Source organism: Budorcas taxicolor, chromosome 12, assembly GCF_023091745.1.
Source record: "Budorcas taxicolor isolate Tak-1 chromosome 12, Takin1.1, whole genome shotgun sequence".
Taxonomy (NCBI): Eukaryota; Metazoa; Chordata; class Mammalia; order Artiodactyla; family Bovidae; genus Budorcas; species Budorcas taxicolor.
The window spans coordinates 55469044-55495150 of NC_068921.1; positions in this window are offsets into that span (position 1 = coordinate 55469044).

Here is a 26107-nt window from a genome sequence, read left to right on the forward strand (position 1 = left end):
TGGCGTGCTGCCGTCCATGGAGTCTCAAAGAGTCAGACATGATTGAGCAACTCAACAACAACAGCACTTCAGTTAGAAGAACCTGTATTTATTGAACACAAAATTCTTAATATAACTTTAACCTTTAGCCCCTTTGCTCACATCCAGTTTAATTTTATATAAACCTTAAATAATACCTCAAAGATCTCACACACCTTTGTCCTACCAAAAATTAAAGAACTGACACTTCTCTCAGGGGCAAAAGGAAATTCTCTAAATCTTGAACTCTCACAAAAGAGGTCCTAGAATGATGAGTTAGCCCTATTGACTCTATTCCAAACCTTTTTGTAGTTTGCATATCCCCAGAAGCAAATCCTGAAGCAAGTATTCAAGTTTAAGAGCTAATTCCAGAGATAATTTCAGGAAACATGAATAGAGGGCAAGAAAGTAGAATAGGGAAGGAAAGACAGCCAGTAACAAAAGCACTACCAGGTTGTTACTGGGCATGACCAGATTTTGCCCTCACTGAGAAAATCTGGGTGCATTTCAGAGTTAGTACCAAGTGGGGAGAGCAAGCTGGAATGTTTATGCACCAAAGTCCCTTCACTTATTGGTTGAAGGATGTTCGTGCTGCTGCTGCTGCTGCTAAGTTGCTTCAGTTGTGTCCGACTCTGTGCGACCCCATAGATGGCAGTCCACCAGGCTCCACTGTCCCTGGGATTCTCCAGGCAAGAATACTGGAGTGGGTTGCCATTTCCTTCTCCGAAAGATGTTTGTAGGGGGTGTTAATTCTTAGGCTATTGTGGCTTTGGCCAGATAAAATTTACAGACAATGAAACGCAGGTGTAGACAGCTGGAAATATAGACAACAGGTATTAGAATGGTAAGTAAAAGGGGATTTGAGTGAGCATCAAGACCAATTGTTTCTCACTTCAAAATCTTACAGAAAAGGAAGCATAGAAATGGAATATGTACACGCATGGCTGATTCATGTTGATGCATGGTAAAAACCACCATAATATTTAAAGTAATTAGCCTCCAATTAAAATAAATAAATTAAAAAAAAGAAATAGAAAGTATAAAACTTTGGTGTTTGCAGTCACCATTTGATAATGATATGTACACAATTCTCTTTTTAGCCTAATTTTTTCTTCCCATAACAGCAGGACTAGAATTTTCATTTCTTCTCTGTGACTGTTTCTTCTAGTATCTTATGCCTAAGATAGACCACATGATTTGATCTCCTAGACATCTGGTTTTCTGTACAAAAATGTTGCAGTTTTGCTCAGTGATTTTTATATCAGTTTCTTTACCATAATCTTGATTTGGAAGTTAATTTGGTTTTATTAAAAAAAGGATGGAGTATAAATTTAGATCCTGAAAGGGAGAAAAAAAAGGAATGTATTAGGAACCATTCTCGTGCCTCCTGTTCTTCTGGTCAGGGCTGATATCACTAATGGATTACATCATTCCCTTTGAGAGACATTTCATCCTGAATTTCAATCACACATTTGTCAATATCACTAACTCTCCTGTCCTATTGTTCTTCCGTGGAGTTTCTTTACAATGAAAACCACAATTCTCGATTAGTTCACTAGCCTGTTTTCTCTTTGTCTAGCTCCAGGCTGCAGAATGTTTCTGCGGAAGCTCACACACCAAGCAGATGAGTACCATCACCGTTTATGGTTTCCAAGGGACCCCATCACGGTGTCTGGCTATGCTTAGATGTCTCCCTACTCAACTCTACTGCTAATTCTCTGAAGAGAAACAAATGATTTTTATTCACTACAGCCTTCTTATTAAAAGTATCAGAAAACCACTAGCTTAAACAATTGGGGGTATTTATTAAAATCTTCCTGGGATATCTTACAGAATCAAAGGATGGGAATAGGACTGATTCTTAGTAACAACTGGAACACAGAGCTTAACTTCCGTTTCTGTCTGTCTTGTGTTTATTATCTTCTTTGTGAATCTATTAAAAAATTTTTTTCTGTGCAGGTCACATCTGTTCTATGTTACCTATGGTGGGAAACGTAGGAAACACACTGAGAGAACAAGACATGACATTTAGGTTTCCATGGTAAAACCTGGATTACTAGAAAGACAGTGACTTTTACACTGAAGTTCCTGAATTCTGGGAGAACACAATGAATGGCTGGTTACACTATAGTCTGGTGGCCAGTTCTGAGCTAATCAACTGTGGCCAAGAAGGAATAGTTACAACCAAATAGTTGGGCAGTTCTAGTATAAGCAACATGGATGAAGCAGAGTGGACAGGACAGTTACTGGAGCCGTGAGGGGGATTGAAAATACCATCATAGATAATTGATTCATTAACCTTATCTACTTTCCTTAAAATGTAACTATTATTCTAGTCTCAAAAAATGACCTTACTTTCTATCATGAAAATAATATGACCATGTATGTAAAACTTTATTTGGTGTTTCTTCTATCTCTCCCCATCCTACATTTTTATGATAAAATAGTTTCACTTCATACTTATGGTGAATTTCTAGTTCCATATTATTTATGGTCAATCATATTGTTTTTGAACCAATGCCTACAATTCTTGCCTTTATACTGTTTTCTGCAACCCACACATCTATTGCCAGAGAAAACTCCTGAATCAGTAGTTCTCTACATGCATGCTGAGTCACTTCAGTTGTGTCCAACTATTTTGCGACTCCATGAACTGTAGCCCCCACCCACCCAGGCTCCTCTGTCCATGGGATTCTCCAGGCAAGAATACTGGAGTGGGTGGCCATTTCCTTCTCCTTAAAAAGTGAAGTGTTAGTCACTCAGTGTGTCTGACTCTTTGCAATCCCATGGACTGTAACCCACAAGGCTCCTTTGTCCATGAAATTCTCCAGGCGAAGAATACTGGAATGGGTAGCCGTTTCCTTCTCCGCAGAATCTTCTAGACCCAGGGATCGAACCCAGGTTTCCTGCATTGCAGGTAGATTCTTTACCATCTGAGCCAGCAGGGAAGCCATAAAATGCACACATAAGTAGTGTGTTCTGCTTATAGCACCCTTTCTCCAGCTTGTGGACTCTGCTTTAACATCCACTTTTCTTCTACTCCTTTAGTTGCTTTACGGAAGTAAAAGAGCAACATTCCCCATCCTTCCCACTTTCTTCTTTAAACTTCCTTCTCTGAAGCCTTGGCACAGACCACACCCTTCTTCAGGGGCTGGGTCTTTGTTCTCCTTGTATCTTCTGCAGTTCTTATGTTCTCCTTATATCTTCCATAACCATGCCTCACACTCAGTTAAATTGCTAAGTGGCACTGAGTGACTCAGATGTTAAGTGTCTCATTGCTTCAACACATATAAGTAATACAGAGACAGAAACAAAACTAGAGAATTGTGGAACACATATCAAATTTTTAGTTCTGCCTTTTAAACTTGTAAGGATCCTAGCAATTATAAACACCCCTCTCTGTGAATTTATACCAGCACATTCCTTCCTCTGTGGGGTAGAAAGAAGCAGAAGAGAACCATGTATGTGATATAAATTAGATTAATAGCTTGTATGGAGAAATATATTAGGAGAGAATGTTCATATATTCATAAGTAATTTTATTAGCTTGGTTCCTGGTTTCACTTGCCTGGAGTGTCTTTACTACAAGATATTTTCCATACCTTGAAAGGAATTTAACAAATTCTCTTATTTTCCCAAGTGTGAGAAGAATTAATTCTTCATGAGGTCAAAATTAGGAAATTGTTTCAATGGTTTGGATTACAAAAGTCATCCATGTCCTAATGAAGAGCATGGTTCTCATCTGACTGAACTAATTTCTGCATGAATTCAGCATTCAGAATAGTCTTTTGGAGATACTACTATGTTTTCAATAATTTTATAACATCTTACCTATAGAAACCTATTTAAAAATAAAATTATTTGAAAGGGTAGAAGCTTCAAAATACCAATATAAAACAGTAAGTGGGAAATTTTCTCCTTTACCACTTGAAATTTTAATAGATTGTTGAACCATATTTTACTAGCTATTATCCTCTGGAATATAACAGATATGTATATTTCATTAGCCAAGTTTGGATCAGAAAAATGGAGCCACTCAGAGTGATAAAGACTAGGGGATTTATCAAAGGGCTTTGACTTTACACATCTGTAGGAGCTGAATGAATAGATACAAGCCTGTTTTTCTACACTGGATGCCGGCCTGAAGTCAGTAGGGCAGGCCACTGGGAAGGAAAGATGCTGAAGTAGTGAGGGGCAGGGCAAGGTGGAACCCACCCATGAAGCTTAGCATAGTTGCTGCTGGTGACTTGAGTGTGAGGCTGGTGTTCTTTACTGTTGAGCCAAACTTGTGGAGCTTGTTCAAGGGTCAGAGAAACTGAAAGGGGAGATCTTTTATGAGTTGGAAGAGCAAATGTAGGAGCTGCACATGGAGGCCTGGGGTTCAGGGAACTCAAAGGCAGAGGAGTTACTAAGGGCTTGCTGAGATACTAAGGGCTTAGTTAGTAAGGGCTTAGTAACTTGTTGAGTTACTAAGGGCTTGCTAACTTACTAAGGGCTTACTAAGCTTGCTGGAGTTACTAAGGGCTGGCTGAGATCCTCTTAGACAAGGAAAGCCAGCAGGTCAGAACGATGCCTCGGATGGAATTTCCCATCATAGAAGCATATAACTATTCCCTCTTTCCACCTTTTATTTATTTTTAGTTTTAGGTTGTTTTTTTTTTTTAAGATTTCTTTTTAATTGGAGGATAATTGCTTTACAATGTTGTGCTAGTTTCTGCTGTACAACAAGATGAATCAGCTATAGGTATACATATATTCCCTCCCTGCTGAGCCTCCCTCCCATCCCTGGATCCCAGCTCTCTAGGTCATCACCGAGCACCTCTGCTGTATAGCAGCTTCCCACCATCTTTCCACCTTTTAGATGTCACTCCAAATATGTCTTGTGACCCACAGGAACCTGAAACAATGCAGGGAAAAGGAATTCTGAGAATCACAGTTCCAAAGATGAGCTGACACACCTTGCATATAAGCGAGTCACCTTGTATAAGTTGAAAACAAAAATGAAATAAAAATGTAAACAATCTCATTTTCTCCCTGGAACAAAGATTTACTATCTTTTGGTCAATGCGATGTTTTCATCAGGCTTCTTATCATAGCTTCAGTGCCTGCACTCAGATAACATCTCAGGAAGTCTCATGCGGGTCACCTTTCCTCCAGACACACTGGATATCATCTTAATTGCCAAGGATATTAAGAGAAGATAATAAGATAATAGGGGAAGCAGCAACCATTAGATGTGGTAATTGTTAGTCTGGGATCTGGAAGCTTTAAGAAGGATATTGGGTAATAAGGCCTCGGAGACTTGCAAGTTTTGCTTCATCCAGTGACCTGATGGGTGTGTTTACCATGACGGTAAAGATCTTATGTTCAAATTCAAACTCAGAGGATTGGAAGACTATTATTTAAGTTGTCAGGGCAGCCTGTTAGTGGGCCAAGGCTTCCTACAAACCATTAGTGGAAAGTGCAAGGATACAAGTAACACAGTGCAATACACAAAGAGAACTTTGTGTGGCGTGTACAAGATGCGTAATGCTTACAAACTGCCTGAGGCTTTGAAAGCAATTTACTGAGAGAGATTTTACAGTGGCTTCCTTTGGAGCCACTGATAATTAACCAAACAAATAATTCAAAGTATGTCCAATGGGTTTCAGCAAATTACCCTAAGAATTTGCAATACTGGAGATTCCTATTATGATTCTGTTGGATCAGTGTCTTCGGTGGTGGTATGTAAACACACAGGACTTGATTCACGATCGTGTGGGTAATAACAAGATCAATATTTTCAATGATGTAATAGAAAAGTGCAAGGAATCTCTGCCTTGTAATAAACAACAGTTGAGCTTTCTTTGTGGGCAGACACAGTCATTATAAATTCTGCCAAGTCTATAGATTTATGCCTACACAAATGACTGGTGAAAGAGAGAACTTTTTCTCATAATAGCAATGTAGTTTCATCACTTATTAAATACTATAGATTTGTTCATGTATGACACTCAGATACCAAAAGTATTATTCTTACCATTTATCCTCATTTATTCTCACCATTTATTCACATTCACATAAATTCTCACCATTTATTTAGGAGCTGATATTTCTGTTTTGCAGGGGGGTCTCATTGTTTTTCTCCATCTTGTTATGGAGGCGTAAATCTTGTCTTACTCATGCTAAGTGACGTCGTGGAAGTAGATTGGGCTGTAGAGCCAGAAGAATATCTGCTTAAAGGATTTGCTTCATACTAGTTTCTGCTTCTGTAATAAGCAGGGAGGAGGGTGTTGAGATCCCCTCTTCTCAGGATGACCCCAAGTCACTGAATGTAGTAGAAAGTGAATGAGTTGTAAACAGTAAAGTGAAGTGAAGTTGCTCAGTCATGTCCGACTCTCTGCGACCCCGTGGACTGCAGCCTGCCAGGCTCCTCTGTCCATGGGATTTTCCAGGCAAGAATACTGGAGTGGGCTGCCATTTCCTTCTCCAGAGGATCTTCCAAACCCAGGGATCGAACCCGGGTCTCCCGCGTTGTAGGCAGATGCTTTTACCATCTGAGCCACCAGGGGCTATCTGTAAACAGTAAAGGACTATGGAAATAACAGTTAATTTATGATTTGTATCTCAGGTCTATAGCGCCTTAAGCATATAGTACAGTGTTAGTCACTTAGTGCTGTCCAACTTTTTTCAATTCCATGGACTGTAGCCCTCCAGGCTCCTCTGTCCATGGAATTCTCCAGGCAAGAATACTGGAGTGAGTTGCCATGACCTTCTCCAGGGGATCTTCCTGACTCAGGGATCGAATCCAGGTCTTCTACATTGTAGGCAGGTTCTTAACTATCTGAGCCACCAGGGAAGCTCAAGGGCTAGTGCCAAAGGATGATCATTCATATAAAAGATCTAAATTGTGATGTCTCTTATTTGTGAAATTATCTCATTTACTTCCTTAGACATACTCTTCCTGCTGCTCCTTGAAAGTACACATAATCTGATCTTTCTCATAGTCTGATATTATTTTCTATTTCAGCGAACTGGAAAGTATGGGAAATTACATCATATATATATTTTTTCTATCCTCTTCTTTATTCTAACTGTTCATGTACAGCATATGCTTCCATTGTGGGTTACATGTTATCTATTTCCAGAGCTGACTTGAAAAATTGAGTTTGGATATGTGGTTTCCTTTTCATTAGATATAACTATCTTTTTCACTCCTTTTCTTCTTCTTACCTGTTCCATTAGCCATCCAGTCCCCCATCCTCTGATCTATCCAGCAGATTTCTGGCAACACTATTTTTAAAAAATCCTGCCTTGATCAATGTGTTTATTGGTTTGCCAACATTCTTGTCCAGCTAGTATCAAGCCCTAAGTTATTCAAAGTCCATTTTCTTTGTTCCTCCTCCTGGGCTATGGAGGCTGCTGGAGAAACTCATGTCTCCTGTATCCAGGTATGCATACATGCTCAGTCAGTTCAGTTGTGTCCGACTGTTTGTAACCTCATGAACTAGAGTCTGCCAGCTCCTCTGTTCATGGAATTTTCCCAACAAGAATACTGGAGTGGGTTGCCATGCCCTCCTCCAGGGGATCTTCCTGACCCAGAGATCGAACCTGATTCTCTGGTGTCTCCTGCATTGCACGTGGATTCTTTACTGCCATGCATGCTTGTAGTTGTACTGTCTGGACTTAGCCCAAGTTCACCCAACCACAGACAAAATAAATAGAGCAGCCAAATAACTCTGTTTCCAAAATGCATTCTCCTGAAACAAGCCTCCACTGCCCACAGGCTCTGCTCTCTTGCATACTGCTCAGGCTCTGACCTATGGCCTCTTCATTCCACTTGTATTTGCCCCGCTTCCAATATTGGCACGTAGGTTCATTCTTGTTTCATCTGCTGGCTTGAGTCTCATCTCCATGAGACCGTCATGTTCATACTATTATTAAATCTGAATACCCTGGTTGGGTCCCAGGACTATGTTTTACGAACTTTCCCCATGAATAGCCTCAGAAAAGTAGGTGTTTTTAGGGTTTGCTTTTTCCTCAGAAGATCAGAGTTTGACAGTGGTTTCCACCCCTAATTGAACTCACGATTCTCCTTGGCCATATCTTTGCTCTCCACTCTAGCCAACATTGTTTTTCACTCCAGTCCTTTTATTATTTTTTTCTTTCCTTTATTTAAATTTATTTATTTTTAATTGGAGGATTATTGCTTTAAAATATTATGTTGTTTTCTGCCATTCATCAACATGAATCAACCATAGGCATACATATGGCTCCTCCCTCTTGAGCCTCCCTCCCACCTCCCACCCCATTCCACCCATCTAGGTTATCACAGAGCACTGGATTTGAGCTCCCTGTGTCATACAGCAAATCTCCACTATCTATTTTACATATGGTAATGTATTTATTTCCATGCTACTCTCTCAATCCATCCCTTCTCCTTCCCTGCCGTGTCCAGGAGTCTGTTCTCTATGTCTGCATCTCCATTCGTGGTTTATATCTCACTCTTGCAGCCCCATGGATTGTAGTCCACCAGGCTCCTCTGTCCATGGAATTTCCCAGGTAAGAATACTGGAGTGGGTTGCCATTTCCTTCTCCAGGGGATCTTCCCGACCCTGGGATCAAACCTGCATCTCCTCTCTTACAGCTGGTCTCCTGCACTGCTGGTGGATTCTTTACCAACTGAGACACCAGGGAAGCCTTCTGCATCTCCATTGCTGCCCTGCAAATAGGTTCATCAGTTCCATCTTTCTGGATTCCATATATACATGTTAATAAATAATATTAGTCTTTCTCTTTCTAACTTACTTCACTCTATACCAGTTTCATCCACCTTATTAGAACTGAGTCAAATGCATTCCTTTTTATGGCTGAATAATATTCTATTGTATATATGTACCATAACCTCTTTATATATTCATCTGTTCATGAACATCTAGGTTGCTTCCATGTCCTAGTTATTGTAAATAATGCTGCAGTGAACAATGGGGTACAGGTATCATTTTCAATTATGGTTTCCTCAGGTTATATGCCCAGTAGCTTTTGCACAGTGAAGAAAACTATAAAGAAAGTGAAAAGACAACCTCAGGATGGGAGAAAATAATAGCAAACAGAACAACTGACAAAGGATTAATCTCTAAAATATATAAGCAGCTCATTCAGCTCAATACCAGAAAAACAAAAAAGCTAATAAAAAAGTGGGCAGAAGACCTAAACAGACATTTTTCCAAAGACATACAGATGGCTAATAAATACATGAAAAGATGCTCAATATTGCTCATTATTAGAGAAATGCAAATTACAATGAGATATCACCTCACACCAGTCAGAGTGGCCATCATCAAAAAATCTACAAGCTATAAATACTGGAGAGGGTGTGGGGACAAGGGAATCCTCTTGCACTGTTGGTGGGAATGCAAATTGATACAGCCACTATGGAGAACAGTATGGAGATTCCTTAAAAAACTAAGAATAAAACTACCAGGCCTTTTACTTTTAATCAGTGACTTTGTCTTTTACTTGCTAGAAAAAATGTTGTGAAAGTGCACAACCCCATCACCCAGCCTTTTTGGCACCAGGGACAGTTTCATGGAAGATAATTTTTCCATGGACTGGTGGGGGACATGGTTTGGGGATGATTCAAGCACATTACATTTATTGTGTACTTTATTTCTATCATTATTACATCAGATCCACCTCAGATCATCAGACATTAGATGCTGGAGGTGTCCTCACCAATCTGACAGTGTTTTTTGGACAAGTCTCAGAGGAAGGGATTTTCTTTGTCCTCGTCAAGGGTCTTCCTTCTCTACTCTCTGACAGCGTCATTCTACAGGCTTATTTTCAGGCTACAAATGTTGACTTTTTCCTATGTTTTGTAACACACACACCTACCACCTTGAACTCCATGTATCACACTCTCTTTTTTGTTTTTGTTTTCTTCCTCAATTCTCATAGAAGTCGCTTCTCTCAACTGTTTCATCTCATGCCTAATCACCTTCTCCAAGATGGACTACTTTTGCTGCTGTTTTCTTCAAAGTAGACATTAATAGGAGGGTTGGCTTTAAGACATTTTGTGAATGAGTAATACACTGACAAGTTTTCTCATCCATTTGCTCACAATTCCTCAATAATTCTGGCATTTTACAGCTCACAGGCTCAGTTCCCTCCTGGTGCTCCATGATGGTCTAATTTCCTTATAGAGTAACTATATCCAGATTTTGTTATTCAGCTGCCACCTCCCCAAGTCCCCCTACATTATCAAATTCTGCTGTCTATTTCCTTTTAGTCACTATAAAAGACTACTTGCCCAATCCTATACAGGCTGATACCAGTGTTTTGTAATGGCTTAATGTACTATACCTCACAGACTATGGTAATCACTTTAATAAAGATCCCAAAAGTACATTATCACAATATTATCATTATTATTATTATTATAACAATTATTATTTGATGTCAATATGGAGACCCTATGGTAGATTATAGCAGAGAGAGAATTTTGGTTGTAGTTACATTTTTCTTTTTTGGAACCAAAATATTTTTAAAAAATGTGAATCACATATGGTCCAAATTATTTTGCCCATAGTTTAGCTCTTTTCTGAAAAAAAAGTTTTGGAGAAAGGGATTGAAGAAGAGAAGTAACAGAAACAATTATCTTAATAAATATCTTTTTTTTTTAGTTTTTGTCTGATTTTCTTCCTCATTATTCCTAATTTTCCTGAAATTTTGTTTTGTTTTTTAACATTTATTTCCTAAATAATATGCCTTGATGACTACTTGTGTGTATCCTAAAGTGAGCCTGACTTCTCAGGAAAGGATTCTTCATTTCAGCTTTCATATAACTCTTTCACTTCTCCTTACTATTCGTATACATAGTAAGAATCCAATATATTTTTATGGGAACAAAATTATTGTAAACAAATATAAATACCCAGGAAATCATTTATAGAAAAATAATATGCACTTAGCATCTGTCAGTAACCCACTTATTTTGGTTTTGGTCACTCCAGCAACATTTGAGGACCAAAAAAAAAAAAAAGTGTGAATTCAATTTCATATTGATATCAGATTGGGTTTTATTGTTGCGTTATGTGATCTCTCTAAACTAGATGTTAAAACTCTCATTTGTAAGTCTAATGAACATGACAGCACATATGTGAAGTATGTTGAAGCAGATATATTCATTTACATTTTCAATTTGGAATCTGAGGCACTGTACAGTTACAAAAAGGTACGTCAGTTCCAAGTGACAGGCTGTAAGCTCCTTCAGGTCAAAAATGAAAGTGTAGTCCCTCAGTGTGTCTGATACTTTGCAACCCCTTGGATTGTAGCCTGCCAGGCTCCTCTGTCCATGGGATTCTCCAGACAAGCATACTGGAATGGGTATCAATTGCCTTCTCCAGGGAATCTTCCTGACCCAGGGATTGAAGCCAGGTCTCCTGTATTGCATGTAGATTCCTTACCATCTAAGACACCAGGGAAGCCCTTCAGGTCAGAGGCTATGACTTATTTTAGCCTGCTTTCTTGAACTTGTGTATCTATCTGTGGTTAGTACTCAGTAAAAATGTGTGGGCCTGAAACATCCAGAGTTGGCCCTGCCTCTTCTGACCTTCTGCCTAGAGTTTTTTCCATGGCACTATTTTGCTATATAAAGAGGAAGTTGCAAATTGGAAGTGGGCTCCTTATTAAACTTGACCTACAGCCTGTAGCCTTGGGCACTCCAAGATTGAACAATGGGCTTTCTAAATAGGTACAGGGTTATTGTGGGAAGGGTACTTTGTATCATTCATATCTACCTGCCTTTTGCTGATGGGACAAACTACTCCAGTTCATGATTTTTGGCTTCTCTTTTTCTTAACAGAATTCAGTATGTGGATTATAACCAACACTGCTGATCCCCAGCCAAATCTGCACCAGCTAATGACTTTTTGCTGCCACCACATATTAGTTTTAGCAACTAGTCATGGCCACGTTTCATATTGCCTTCAGGAAAATCCTCTAGATGTTGAAATGAAAATAGGTGAGATGGGGGAATTGGTGTATAAGGGGCACATTTCAGAGACTGAAGCTCAAGGGGGCATATGTATTATTGGTTTGGTACAAATCAGGTCCAGGAATCAGGAACTGCTTGTAAGTAACATAGGTAGAGATGCCAACCACCTGGGCATGATGGTGTGACTATTCCACAAGACCCCTAAATGCAGATGTTCATTATATTTCATTTACATGAATCCCAGAGGTTTTCATTTAAATCTGTGTAACTACCTTGATTGCCTAAAGTACACATCTGTTTTCTGAATGGAGTGATTGGTCATTTATATTACTGATGTTTCAAACTTTGAAATGCTCTTTATATATACTGTGTATGTTAGAAAAAACAAGAACAACAACCAGACATTCTGTTCTTAGTACTTACACATTTATTTTTAGTTTATAGGATGGATAGGATGGAAGATGTTGGTTTAAAAAAAAATAAAATTTAACCTTCTTAGGCTGGGGAAACTAAGAGTTAGACAAATCTTTAACACCGCCATTAGTCTAGTGTGTATAACTAAAGTATGGAGTATATGCATTTAGTTCATAATTAGAATCAAGGTGTGAGCATGTCTATGAAACAGACAAAATTGATTATTATTTCCTCTAAACGTATGCGTCATAATATAGCAAACAAAAATAAACATGATTGTTTCAGTCTATAAATTATAGCAAAAAAGTGTTTTACCCACAAAACACGAGTTTTAACCATCTTGATAAATTTTTTTCTTTTTTTTGGTAGTGGTTTCCATTGCCACTGGAATTTAAGTGATTTGAGATTCAGATTTCTCATAACTGTGTGCTAGTATTTTTTATTTATCTGGCTAGCTTTCATGGCTCAAAACTATTCTATTATTTTGTTAAAGGAGCCCCATACCCCTTGACTAGATCATGAAATATGAGAAGAAGGCAGAAATTTTGACACATCAAAAAATCACACTATCTTTTTCATGTTAAGTTTCATGATTGGAAACTAAGAATCTTATAGAAACAATGCAAAAAAATTGTCTAAGGCAAGAAAGCACAAACACAATGTAAAAGTAAATCATTTAGTAACCTTACTTTCTCAGGAGAAAAATCATCTGCTGTTTCACCATTAATGTCAATAGTTCACAGATGTTCATGAGAGCTACAGCACTGGATCAAGAAAATCTCGTTTGCTGTAGCAAAATAGATTTTATAATAAAAGATATTTCTTTCTACTTATCAATGTATTTAAGGCTACTTTAATCTCTGTCTTCATCTAATTTATCATTGTTCATAGTTGCTCAGTTGTGTCTGACTCTTTGCAACCTTTTGGACTGTAGCCCACCAGGCTCTTCTGACTGTGGGATTTTTCAGGCAAGAACACTGGAGTGGGTTGCTGTTTCCTCCATCCTGCATATCCTGTGTCTCCTGCATTGCAGGTGGATTCTTTCTCTGCTGAGCCATTGTGGGAACCCCCCAATTCATCTTTAACATATAACAAATTGCACATGGGATTTAATTTCCAACATATAATGTATAAAGGTATGTATATTTATCATTCCTTCAGTGTCTCTCTGTGTTTTCTTTCTAATCCCTCAAAAGGATGTTATTATAAAAATAAATGAAATCTCAGCTTCCATATAATCTTTTGGTTTTACTATTACCTGATGGGAAATATGCTGACCATCAAATTGAACAGGCAGATATACAATAAGTCAAGGAGGGGGCTTGTGAGCAGAAATTTAATGATGTTCAGAAGAAGAACCAAAAGTTTAAGGAAGTAGATGCCTTTTTGGTTTATTCAAGGGGAGATCTCATTTGTAGCTCAAATGGCTTCAGATTCTTCCCAGAAATTGTAAGGTCAAGGACAGGAGAGGCCGTAAGATTGGGAAAGAGAATAGCAATAATGGCTTGGTGAACTTTTAAAGAAATCAAAATGCTATAGAGCTTTGACTCAATTGAAGCAAAATAGAAGTTACTTCATTGACATTATAGGATAGAAAATGGGAACGAAAGGCAAAGCAGGAGACCACTGTCCACTGTGGTTTGATTAATTTCTATACCCACTGTGGATTAGTTAATTTCTGTGTCCACTGTGGATCAGTTAATTTCTCCATGGCTGCTTTGGAACTCTGGCCATTAACACACCAACCATGTGAATTTATCTGCAATAGGTCGATATGCTTTGCCTGGATGGAAGGCCACTTAATGGTCCCCACTAATGACATTCTGCCTGTGCTAATGGTTACTTCAGTCAAACAATGAAAAATCCCTGTACTCAGTTTCCAGATATCAGTGTGTGATTTCATGTGAGTTGTTACAACAGTGCCTGGAATTCTATTCTCATATGATGGTCAGTTCAGCTCAGTCGCTTAGTCATGTCTGAGTCTGTGACCCCATGGAGTGCAGCATGCTAGGCTTCCCTGTCCATCACCAACTCCTAAAGCTTGCTCAAACTCATGTCCATTGAGTTGGTGATGCCATCCAACCATCTCATCCTTTGTCATCTCCTTCTCTTCCTGCCTTCAATCTTTCCTAGCACCAAGGTCTTTTCAAATGAGTCAGTTCTTCACATCAGCTGGCCAAAGTAGTGGAGTTTCAGCTTCAGCATCAGTCCTTCCAATGAATATTCAGGACTGATTTCCTTTAGGATTGACTGGTTGGATCTCTTTGCAGTCCAAGAGACTCTCAAGAGTCTTCTCCGACACCACAGTTCAAAAGCATCAATTCTTCTGTGCTCAGCTTTCTTTATAGTCCAACTCTCACATCCATACATGACTACTGGAAAAACCATAGCTTTGACTAGATTGACCTTTGTTTAATTTACATTTCAGTAGGCAAGGTGGCCACCCAGCAATGCATGGTACAAGCACAATGCTGCATGAAGTAAAACACTGCTTTATGAGACAAATATATTAGTTATTTCCAGGAGCCTGCACAATGTTCTGCACTAAGTAAAACAATATGATTCAAAAGATGTAAAGAAAACAAACTGGAGGGCCACAAGAGCAAAGTAAAGAGAGTTTCTTAGAAAATATATTTATATTTGAAAATTTACATAAAATAATATATTTTTCCCCAAGTTTCCAAGCAGTTTCACCCAAGTTACAAGTCAGAGGAGAATGAAAGATTCAGGAAAAACAATTATTTAAGTGAATAGACAATTTTTTCCATGGTATTAGATTTGTCTTAGTATCGTGGATCTACAACTGTAACACTTACTTGAAATAACATTCATTTTAATATATAGATGCCCCCCCCCCCCCCCCCCCCACCTCCAATGGCTCAGCAGATAATGAATCTTCCTGCAATGTAGGAGACCCAGGAAATGCCAGTTCAATCTCTGGGTCAGGAAGATTGCCTGGAGGAGGAAATGGCAACCCACTCCGGTATTCTGGCTAGTAAAATCCCACGGACAGAGGATCCTGGTGGACTACAGTCCATCTGGTCCCGAAGACTCAGACACAACAGAGCATATTAACATTATATCAGTCATTGTAATATAAACTATTTGGAAAATATTAGAAAGTATAAGGAATATATACACAGATAAATCAGAAGTAAGCTCTTAATAATTTTGGTGTATATAGTTCTAGCCATTTCACTTTCTTTTTCATAAATATTTATGCTTAAAAATGAGATATTTAGGGGTACTAGTCTCCATTTTTTATGTGGAAAATAGTTTTCTGAATACTGATAGTTGTGGGATGTCTCTTCTTGAACATGACAAATTGACTGGCATTCTTTGGGAGGGAGGTAGTCTTTGAAAGGTCCTTCCACTCCATCTTTTGCTCAACATGAGGACTCAGTGGATAGCCTTCTTTAGTTGAGTTCAGTTCAGTTCAGTCGCTCAGTCGTGTCTGACTCTTTGCGACCCCATGAATCGCAGCACGCCAGGCCTCCCTGTCTATCACCATCTCCCAGAGTTCACTCAGACTCACGTCCATCGAGTCCGTGATGCCATCCAGCCATCTCATCCTCGGTCGTCCCCTTCTCCTCCTGCCCCCAATCCCTCCCAGCATCAGAGTTTTTTCCAATGAGTCAACTCTTTGCATGAGGTGGCCAGAGTACTGGAGTTTCAGCTTTAGCATCATTCCTTCCAAAGAAATCCCAGGGTTGATCTCCTTCAGAATGGACTGGTTGGATCTCCTTGCAGCCCAAGGGACTCTCAAGAGTCTTCTCCAAAACCACAGTTCAAAAGCATCAATTCTTTGGTGCTCAGCCTTCTTCACAGTCCAAATCTCACATCCATGCATGACCACAGGAAAAACCATAGCCTTGACTAGATGGACCTTAGTCGGCAAAGTAATGTCTCTGCTTTTGAATATGCTATCTAGGTTGGTCATAACTTTTCTTCCAAGGAGTAAGAGCCTTTTAATTTCATGGCTGCAGTCACCATCTGCAGTGATTTTGGAGCCCAAAAAATAAAGTCTGCCACTGTTTCCACCGTTTCCCCATCTATTTCCCATGAAGTGATGGGACTGGATGCCATGATCTTCGTTTTCTTAATGTTGAGCTTTAGGCCAACTTTTTCGCTCTCCTCTTTCACTTTCATCAAGAGGCTTTTTAGCTCCTCTTCACTTTCTGTCATAAGGGTGGTGTCATCTGCATATCTGAGGTTATTGATATTTCCCAAACCAAAACTTCACACCATTCCGCTCCATGGCTGAGCTAAATTGCAGATGCTCTTTGTTCTTTGTTTCTGCCAAAATCTCAATATTAGGAGTTGTTTCTGAAATAAGGAAATACTTTTCCATTAATTTTAGCAATTTGGTCTATCCATATTTTTTTCTATCATAGTTTCTCAAATAATTATGGCATTGGAAGCATAAAATTTGACATTATTTTTGAAAGTATAATAGGAAAAACATACTCTTTAACACTGTAGTAACTTCTTTTTTAAATTGTACATATCCTCAGTTAAATTGATCAGAAATTTAAGTAATGATATTAGGAAAGTCAAATTTACTATTAATCTTAATGATTAATCTTCTTAAACTGATTTAGGCATGAAGATAAATTATGGCTAAGACCTGAAAAAATACTAAGACCTGAAAAAATACTGTCCACATAATATCTTACAACACTGTAAGATAGGATGTATCTAAACTGGGAATACTTTAGGTAATTTTTAATACTCATTCAGGCTCAATGAGATGTAAAGAGGTCATTTCATTTTTAACTCTTTTAATGCTTTCTTGGGGACGTGGGAGTATATATTAGCAGGTTGGGGAAATTGTTTAGCAAATTTACAAGCCTGCACCATGCTATGCTTCAATATTTCCTGCTTTATATATTGAGTCCCAGTGTTACCTTTTCCTGAAATTAATACCAGTTAAGAAATTTTTAAAAAGCACGTATGAAAATGTTTTAGTTGGATACATGCTATGAAATTTCATCCTTAATCTATTGTTTCACAACCTGATATACTACATGTTCTCCATCAGTTATAAATATCTTTTATGCCTTCATCTTCAATACAAACTTTTAAAAGATTATTTCAGAAGACAGCTTAGGAGTTTCTAAATGCTTTTTAGTGAATTTTTTTTTTTTTTTTTTTTAAATTTAGCATGTTTGTGAACCCAGTTTCTATGTAACTGCCTTGGCTTTGATCTTGGTTGCTGATTTTTCACCTAGTCTTTGTGGCTCTGAACTTTTTGCTATTCCTTAGACAAAACTTTGTTTCTAATGAGTCTTCCTCTCCTGCATTGATGAAGTATTATGCTTATTGCCAGTGTAATGTGTTAGCCATAAGATCATTCTTGAATTGCTTCTGGTGTTTGTATCCATTCTACACAAGTTCTTCTGATCACCCATCGGAACTAATACCTGTGCTAATGATTCCATGGTAAGCAAGACACACAAAGTCTCCAACTTGACAGTTTAATGGGAGAGATAGAAAAATATCAAAGAAGAGCATTAAATAATATCAGGGCGTAGTAAATGCTCTGAAGAAAAACAAAGGACCATAGTGGAAGGAGAGTGAAGGAGATGGCCCTGTAGACAGGATGGCCAAAGGCATTTTCTCTGAGGTTACTGTTGAATATAAAACTTATGAAATGAGAGAGTGTACAATGTAATTTTCCCCGCAGAGGAAACAGCAAGTATAAAACCCCTAAGGTTTGGGTGTTTTCCATGTCTCCTGAGAAGACCAGTAGAGCTAAGCACAGGGAGAGAAAGAAAAGGGATAAAATATGAGGTCAAAGAGGAAATCTGGGATCAAAACATGCAGGACCTAAGCCATGGTAAGTCCAACCTGTTTGCATTGGTACAACTAAACTCATTTAAATATAAAAATACTTCTAAGAATATTATTGAGAAAATAGCTGCTACTCCAGTATCCTTTATCATCTCTTTGCCTTGGCAGATACCCTGATACTTCCCTCAGGATTGATTCAGGAATGGTTGGTGATATTGCATCACTTTTTAAAAAAAATTTAATTTTTATTGGAGTACAGGTGCTTTACAATGAATGCTGTGTTAGGCTTCCTTGGTGGTGCAGTGAAGAATCAGCCTGCAAGTCAGGAGACCCGAGTTTGATCCCTGGGTCAGGAAGATCACCTGGAGAAGGAGGTGGTTACCCATTCCAGTACTCGTGCCTGGAGAATCCCATGGACAGAGGCTACAGTCCATGGGGTTGCAAAGAATTGCACATGACTGAGTTAGTTTCGACTGTACAGCAGCATGAATCAGCCATAAGTATACATATTCCCCTCTCGTTTGGATTTCCTTCCCATTCAGGTCACCATAGTGTATCAAATAGAGTTCCCTGTGCTATACAGTAGGTTCTCATCAGTTGCCTATTTTATGCATAATATCAATAGTGTATATGTATCAATCCTAATCTCCCAATTCACCTCATCCCCCTTTACCCCCATAGTATCTATACATTGGTGTCTCTATTTCTGCTTTGCAAATAAGATCATCTATACCATTACTTATTAAACGTCTTCAATGTCATCCCTAAGAGTGAGGACTGAAGTCTCTAGTCTATGTGTTATGAAGAGCTACTGAAGAATCTTAAGTAATGGGCAAGAGGTATGTGTGACACATTGTGATTTAAAAAATCAGAACAGACTAGGGAAATGGAAGAACTTGAAGTAAGACAATATCTATTAATAGGAAGCTACTGTAGAAGTCCAGGCAATAGATAACAGTGTCTTGGACTAAAACAGGGATTGGAGAAACTGAGGCTTGGGCAGAATTAGAACATACTTTGATAGTCATATTGGCTAGGTATGCTAGACTGGGCTGTTATAACAAATAGAACTGCCAATGTATAATGCCCTCAAACAAAGAAGGAACAATAATACCATTTGTAGAAACAGAAGTTCATTAAGCAGTCTGGAGTTGAAAATCCAGATAGGTTAACAAGAATACAAGGCCAATGAATGACTGGATTTATGGACATTTGATTTAAAATCTTCAACAGCATTAAGTATTGAATTTTCTCATCTAAATCTGAAGAAGACGATGAAGGCTGATAATGTCAGAATCAATTTTACAAATGGTACAGAAATTGATGTGATTGTTGAAATAAGGGTTTTCTTTAACTTTCTTGAAAAAGACTCATATTATAGGATTTCCTGCTGCCTTAAGTGCAGTAATACCATGAAAGGGTAATGTGCAATTTGTTCTTAATTTAATTTAAAATAAAAGACTGTAAGACAAAAGAAGTACTCTATTTGTTAGAAAAGAATTCTCCAGGAGACTTGTGGGGGAGTACCATTTTAAATCACCCATTTGTATGTTTCTGTTTACCAAAGCCTGTACTTAACCCAGATAAAGAATGCTTAACTGCAAGAAAAGGGTTTTAAAGCAATATATTTTATAATAAATAAAAGTAATCATCATAAGCCATATTATCTTTCTTTTGCTACCTTGAAATTCTCTCTTGCCTCCCTCTCACATCTTTGAGGATTTTTTTCTGGGCTTTGCATTTTCATTATTTTTAAATGTAATTCCTTCACTTGTGTGGATTTTGAGACTGTGTTTTATTGTCTGCATTATTATACAGTTCATTTCTTCTAGTTTACTCATATTTTGTCAACACTCAAGATGCTTGGTTCATTTCTTTGTGCTCAGAAAAGAATGAAATATATGATCACAGCTCTTTTTTGATTACTCTGGTTTACTCAAGGTAAATGTGTTATTCTCTTCTCTGTCATTTGTTTCATTACTTTATTTACAAATTTTTTATTTTTGGCTTCACCGTGTAACATGTAGGATCTTAGTTTCCCAACCAGGGGTTGAAGCTGCATCCCCCTGTATTGGAAACATGGAGTCTTAACACTGGATTTCCAGGGAAGTCTCTTCTATTACTTTAGAAATACAGTAGAATACTAGTCGACACTCCGCCATGACTAAGTGCAGACCACTTCCATCTGGAAAAACACAATTGAGCATGTTCTTTACAAAGATGGGGGCACTTTCCTGGAGTAAATGTAAGTAGAGACATATGAACGTTTCCTCACAACTGTGGACAAGCTTCGAATCCTCTACTTCCTTAGAAGTCCAGGTGCCCCTACACCACTCCAAGAGTGCACTAGCTATTCTGACTGCATTTGACTTCTAAACCCACCTTTCTAGAATTCCCATGGTAATAACAATAACAATAGGATGATTAATATATACTGAGAGCTTAATGTACGCCAGTTTTAATGCTTTTTGTACACTATCTCATTTAACTCTTGTAACAATCCAATGGGTTAAGTTTCATTGCCAACCTTTCAAACATACGGAAACCAAGGTTTTGGAGGCTAAGAGAGACTGCAGAGTCATACCTCCAAGTTACATGAGCAGTAAACGGCAGATCCAGGATTCAAACCCAAATCCAGGAAAGGCTCATTGCAAAGACTTTATTCTTAATGACTGTACTTCAACACCTTTTTTCAACCTTGGGCTTAACAATTCAAAAATATCCTCATGTTTTAGTTACAGAAAATTTAGAGCCTTCTTCCTGGGTTTCAAAATACAAATAACTGTAGCTAACATGGATTAAGCCCCTATTATGGAGCCAGGAAATGTTTTTAGCTGTTTACATGCATCATCTAACTTATATCACAAGATGACTTTGAAGTTATATCTTTAAATTTTTTTAAAATTTTATAATTGGGGAAACTGAACTTTGAAGATATTAAAACACTGTGCAAAAGCACTCAGTTGGTAGATTATGGATTTGTGATTCAAACTCAAGCCTACCTGATGACAGGAAGGATATACTTTCCCATTTCTGCATGATAGCGATTTCTGAGCAATGTAAACTGAACTGGTCTGAAGGGTAAGCTTGTGTTAAAGGATAAAAGATTACTGAGTAGGTCTGGAAAAAACTTTAGAGTAAGGTAGGGATTTATTTCTACATGTTTTTACTTTCCAAAGGTGGATAAAATCTGGAGTTATGGAGACATCTGCTCACATTCCAAATAATTGTAACACATTAGGGAGCAAGGGTTTCTTTCCCTCTGTTGGGGTGGGGGGAAGTAGGTGGCCTATACAAGCTTCCAGATTCATAGCTTTGGGTTCCTCATCTGTGGTATAAGAGCTCTCTGTGCACACATAAGGTATTTCTACTTCTTTCCCATAAGCAAGTTTGGGGTATTGTTCAAGTCAGTGGAGTGGGATGGCCATGAGAGATATCTTGACATTTAGAAGACCAAAAAAGGACAAACAGCTTCTGGAAGATAAGTGGTGGGAATCTGGGTACAAAATAAAGCTTGGAAGGGGCTCAAATTCAAGACTTCTCATTTTGTCTAGAACCAACTCAGCCTTGAAGGGGGACAATTAAATGTGTATGGCATGATCATTTTTCATTAATTGACATAAATCACTTGGTTTAGTCCCTTATTTTATTTACAATGGAATGCATAATATAAGTAATGGTTTAAGTTTTTAAAAAATGAACAAAATATAAATTATGTGGTGTGTGTGTGTGTGCATGCATGTGTATGCCTGTGTTCTATATATTGTGTAGTGCCAAGAGTTTGGATCTGATATACCAGGGGGTGAACTCTGGTTCTATTTCCAACGTTTATATGTGACACTGAACAAGGTATTTAGTCTCCTTGGTCTTCAGTCTTCATGTTCTTTACACTAAACTATCATAAAGGTTATATGAATTCATGTATGTAAAACATATAGTACTGGGTCGAGCAAATACTAGGTGGTCAGTAAATATTACTTATTACTAATATCACACCATTATACCTTGTTAATTATAATGAGATACAATAATTCTTCATGTTGCCAAGTCTTTGTTTTTAGCATGGTAGGACCCAGTAGTTGTGGGCTTCCCAGGTGGCACTCATGCTAGAGAACCTGTCTGCCAATGCAGGAGACTTAAGAGACCTGGGTTGGGAAGATCCCCTGGAGTAAGAAATGACAACCCACTCTGTATCCCTGCCTGGAGAACTCCATGGACAGAGGAGCCTGGCGGACCACAGTCCATAGGGTCACGAAGAGTCAAACTGAGTGACTTCAGCATGCAGGCAACACTGAGTAGTTGTAGAAACCTAAAAATGTTTCTTTTTAGCTACCTTACACATTATTCTTGGTAAAACATGAGATTCTCATATGTGTTTCTCAGTTTTCTCAAATCATCACACATCCTACTTCAGGTCCTAGGCAGCCATCACTGCTGCTGCTGCTGCTGCTACGTCACTTCAGTTGTGTCCGACTCTGTGCGACCCCACAGACGGCAGCCCACCAGGCTCCCCCGTCCCTGGGATTCTCCAGGCTAGAACACTGGAGTGGGTTGCCATTTCCTTCTCCAATGCATGAAAGTGAAAAGTGGAAGTGAAGTCGCTCAGTCGTGTCCGACCCTCAGTGACCCCATGGACTGCAGCCTTCCAGGCTCCTCTGTCCATGGGATTTTCCAGGCAAGAGTACTGGAGTGGGGTGCCATTGCCTTCTCCAGGCAGCCATCACAGGACACATTTACTTCATTTTTAGGAGTTTAGAAGCTAATGGCCTCATTGCAAATCCCTTGACATTTTAAACCAAGCCAAATATAGCAAGCAGGAGAGTATTTTACATGAATTCTCCAAACAGAGAGGGTTATCAAGTTCATTTACATGTTTACCAAGGCTGCCAGCCATCCTGACTGTTTAGAGGAGGACTGTTTTTATATGAACTGCACTGTTTCTGATGGTCTGTTGGCAGTAAAACAGCATGAAATCTCACTCATCATTATTACTTACTCAGTGGACCTGTTTTTCATCAGTGAAGTTTGGCATTTAATCAGAGTTTGGGGTGCATCATTTCTGAACATGTATACACTGCTAGAGGCAAGAAAAATCATTAAAATTTGGCTCTTGGTATAATGACGAGGTGCATGAATGGGGGTGGAAGTTGTAAAGGACTATAAAACTGTTAAAGTTGGTGTGTGGGAAGGAGAAATTATTTGTAAAACTCATAAACTTCTTTAGCCAAAATATCTATTACATGCTAACTGGCACTAATGAGCTGTTTTCAAAGTCCAGGTCAGTAGAATATGTATTTACTTCTCTTTCTGTGTAAGCGAACAAAAAGGAACTGTGGGTTATCCTTACTGTTTCTGAGGGAAAAACCAAGCAACCTTATTTCTGAAAATTTAAGGCATAGGTCAAAGTAAAAACATATTATTTTTAGAAACTATTATGTCAGTAGCAAGAATTTCACATAAGGTTTTGTGCTGAGATTTTTCTAAACCATCTTATTTTCATCAATAGGTAAAGACATGAATTCCAAAATTTTTTAAATATCAATATTAAATTTAAAAAGTTTAAGTGTCTGTAAGTATAAGCTCAGTTCACTTCAGTCACTTAGTCGTGTCCGACTCTTTGTGACCCCATGGACCGCAGCACGCTAGGCCACCCTGTCCATCACCAACTCCCGTAGTTTACCCAAATTCATGTCCATTGAGTTGGTGATGCCATCCAACCCTCTCATACTCTGTCGTCCCCTTCTCCTCCAGCCTTCACTCTTTCCCAACATCAGGGTCTTTTCCAATGAGTCACTTCTTCGCATCAGGTGGCCAAAGTATTGGAGTTTCAGCTTCAACATCAGTCCTTCCAATGAATATTCAGGACTGATTTCCTTTAGAATGGACTGGTTGGATCTCCTTGCAGTCCAAGGGACTCTCGAGAGTCTTTTCCAACACCACAGTTCAAAAGCATCAATTCTTCAGTGCTCAGATTTATTTATAGTCCAACTGTCACATCCATACATGAAGTGTGTAGTTGCTCAGTCGTGTCCGACTCTTTGCGACCCCACAGACTGTAGCCTACCAGGCTTCTCTGTCCATGGAATTTTGCAGGCAATAGTACTGGAGTGGATTGCCATTTCCTTCTCCAGGGGATCTTCCCAACCCAGGGCTTGAACCCGGGTCTCCCGCATTGTAGACAGACGCTTTACTGTCTGAGCCACCAGGGAAGTCTTAAATAAAGTGATGTACTGGCAAAACCATAACCTTGACTAGACAGACCTTTATTGGCACAGTAACGTCTCTGCTTTTCAATGTGCTGTCTAGGTTGGTCATAACTTTTCTTCTAAGGAGTAAACATATTTTTATTTCATGGCTGCAATCACCATCTGCAGTGAGTTTAGGGCCCCAAAAAATAAAGTCTGCCACTGTCTCCACTGTTTATCCATCTATTTGCCATGAAGTGATGGGACCAGATGCCATGATCTTAGTTTTCTGAATGTTGAGCTTTAAGCCAGCTTTTTCACTCTCCTCTTTCACTTTCATCAAGAGGCTCTTATTTCTTCTTCTCTTTCTGGCATAAGGGTGGTGTCATCTGCATATCTGAGGTTATTGATATTTCTCCTGGCAATCTTGATTCCAGCTTGTACTTCTTCCAGCCCAGCGTTTCTCAGGATGTACTCTGCATAGAAGTTAAATAAGCAGGATGACAATATACAGCCTTGATGTACTCCTTTTCCTATTTGGAACTAGTCTATTATTCCATGTCCAGTTCTAACTGTTGCTTCCTGACATGCCTACAGATTTCTCAAGAGGCAGGGTAGGTGGTATGGTATTCCCATCTCTTGAAGAATTTTCCACAGTTTGTTGTGATCCACACAGTCAAAGACTTTGGCATAGTCAATCAAGCAGAAATAGATGTTTTTCTGGAACTCTCTTGCTTTTTCCATGATCCAGCAGATGTTGGCAACTTGATCTCTGGTTCCTCTGCCTTTTCTAAAACCAATTTGAACATCCGGAAGTTCATGGTTCACCTATTGTTGAAGCCTGGCTTGGAGAATTTTGAGCATTACCTTGCTAGTGTGTGAGATGAGTGCAATTGTGCAGTAGTTTGAGCATTCTTTGGCATTGCCTTTCTTTGGGATTGGAATGGAAACTGACCTTTTCCAGTCCTGTGGCCACTGCTGAGTTTTCCAAATTTGCTGGCATATTGAGTGCAGCACTTTCACAGCATCATCTTTCAGGATTTGAAATAGCTCAACTGGAATTACATCACCTCCACCAGCTTTGTTCGTAGTGATGTTTCATAAGGCCCACCTGACTTCACACTCCAGGATGTCTGGCCCTAGGTGAGTGATCACACCATCGTGATTATCTGGGTCGTGAAGATCTTTTTTGTCTAGTTCTTTTGTATATTCTTGCCACCTCTTCTTAATATCTTCTGCTTCTGTTAGGTCCATACCATTTCTGTCCTTTGTTGTGCCTATCTTTGCATGAAATGTTCCCTTGGTATCTCTAATTTTCTTGAAGAGATCTCTAGTCTTTCTCATTCTATCGTTTTCCTCTATTTCTTTACATTGATCACTGAGGAAGGCTCTCTTATCTCTCCTTGCTATTTTTTGGAACTCTGCATTGAAATGTATATGTCTTTCCCTTTCTCCTTTGCTTTTAGCTTCTCTTCTTTTCACAGCTATTTGTAAGGCCTCCTCAGACAGCCATTCTGCTTTTTTGCATTTCTTTTCCATGGGGATGGTCTTGATACCTGTCTCCTGTACAATGTCATGAACCTCCGTCTATTGTTCTTCAGGCACTCTGACTTTCAGATCTAATCCCTTGAATATATTTTTCACTTCCACTGTATAATCGTAAGGGATTTGATTTAGGTCATAGCTGAACATGAACATGAAATAACAAAATAGAAATATAAAT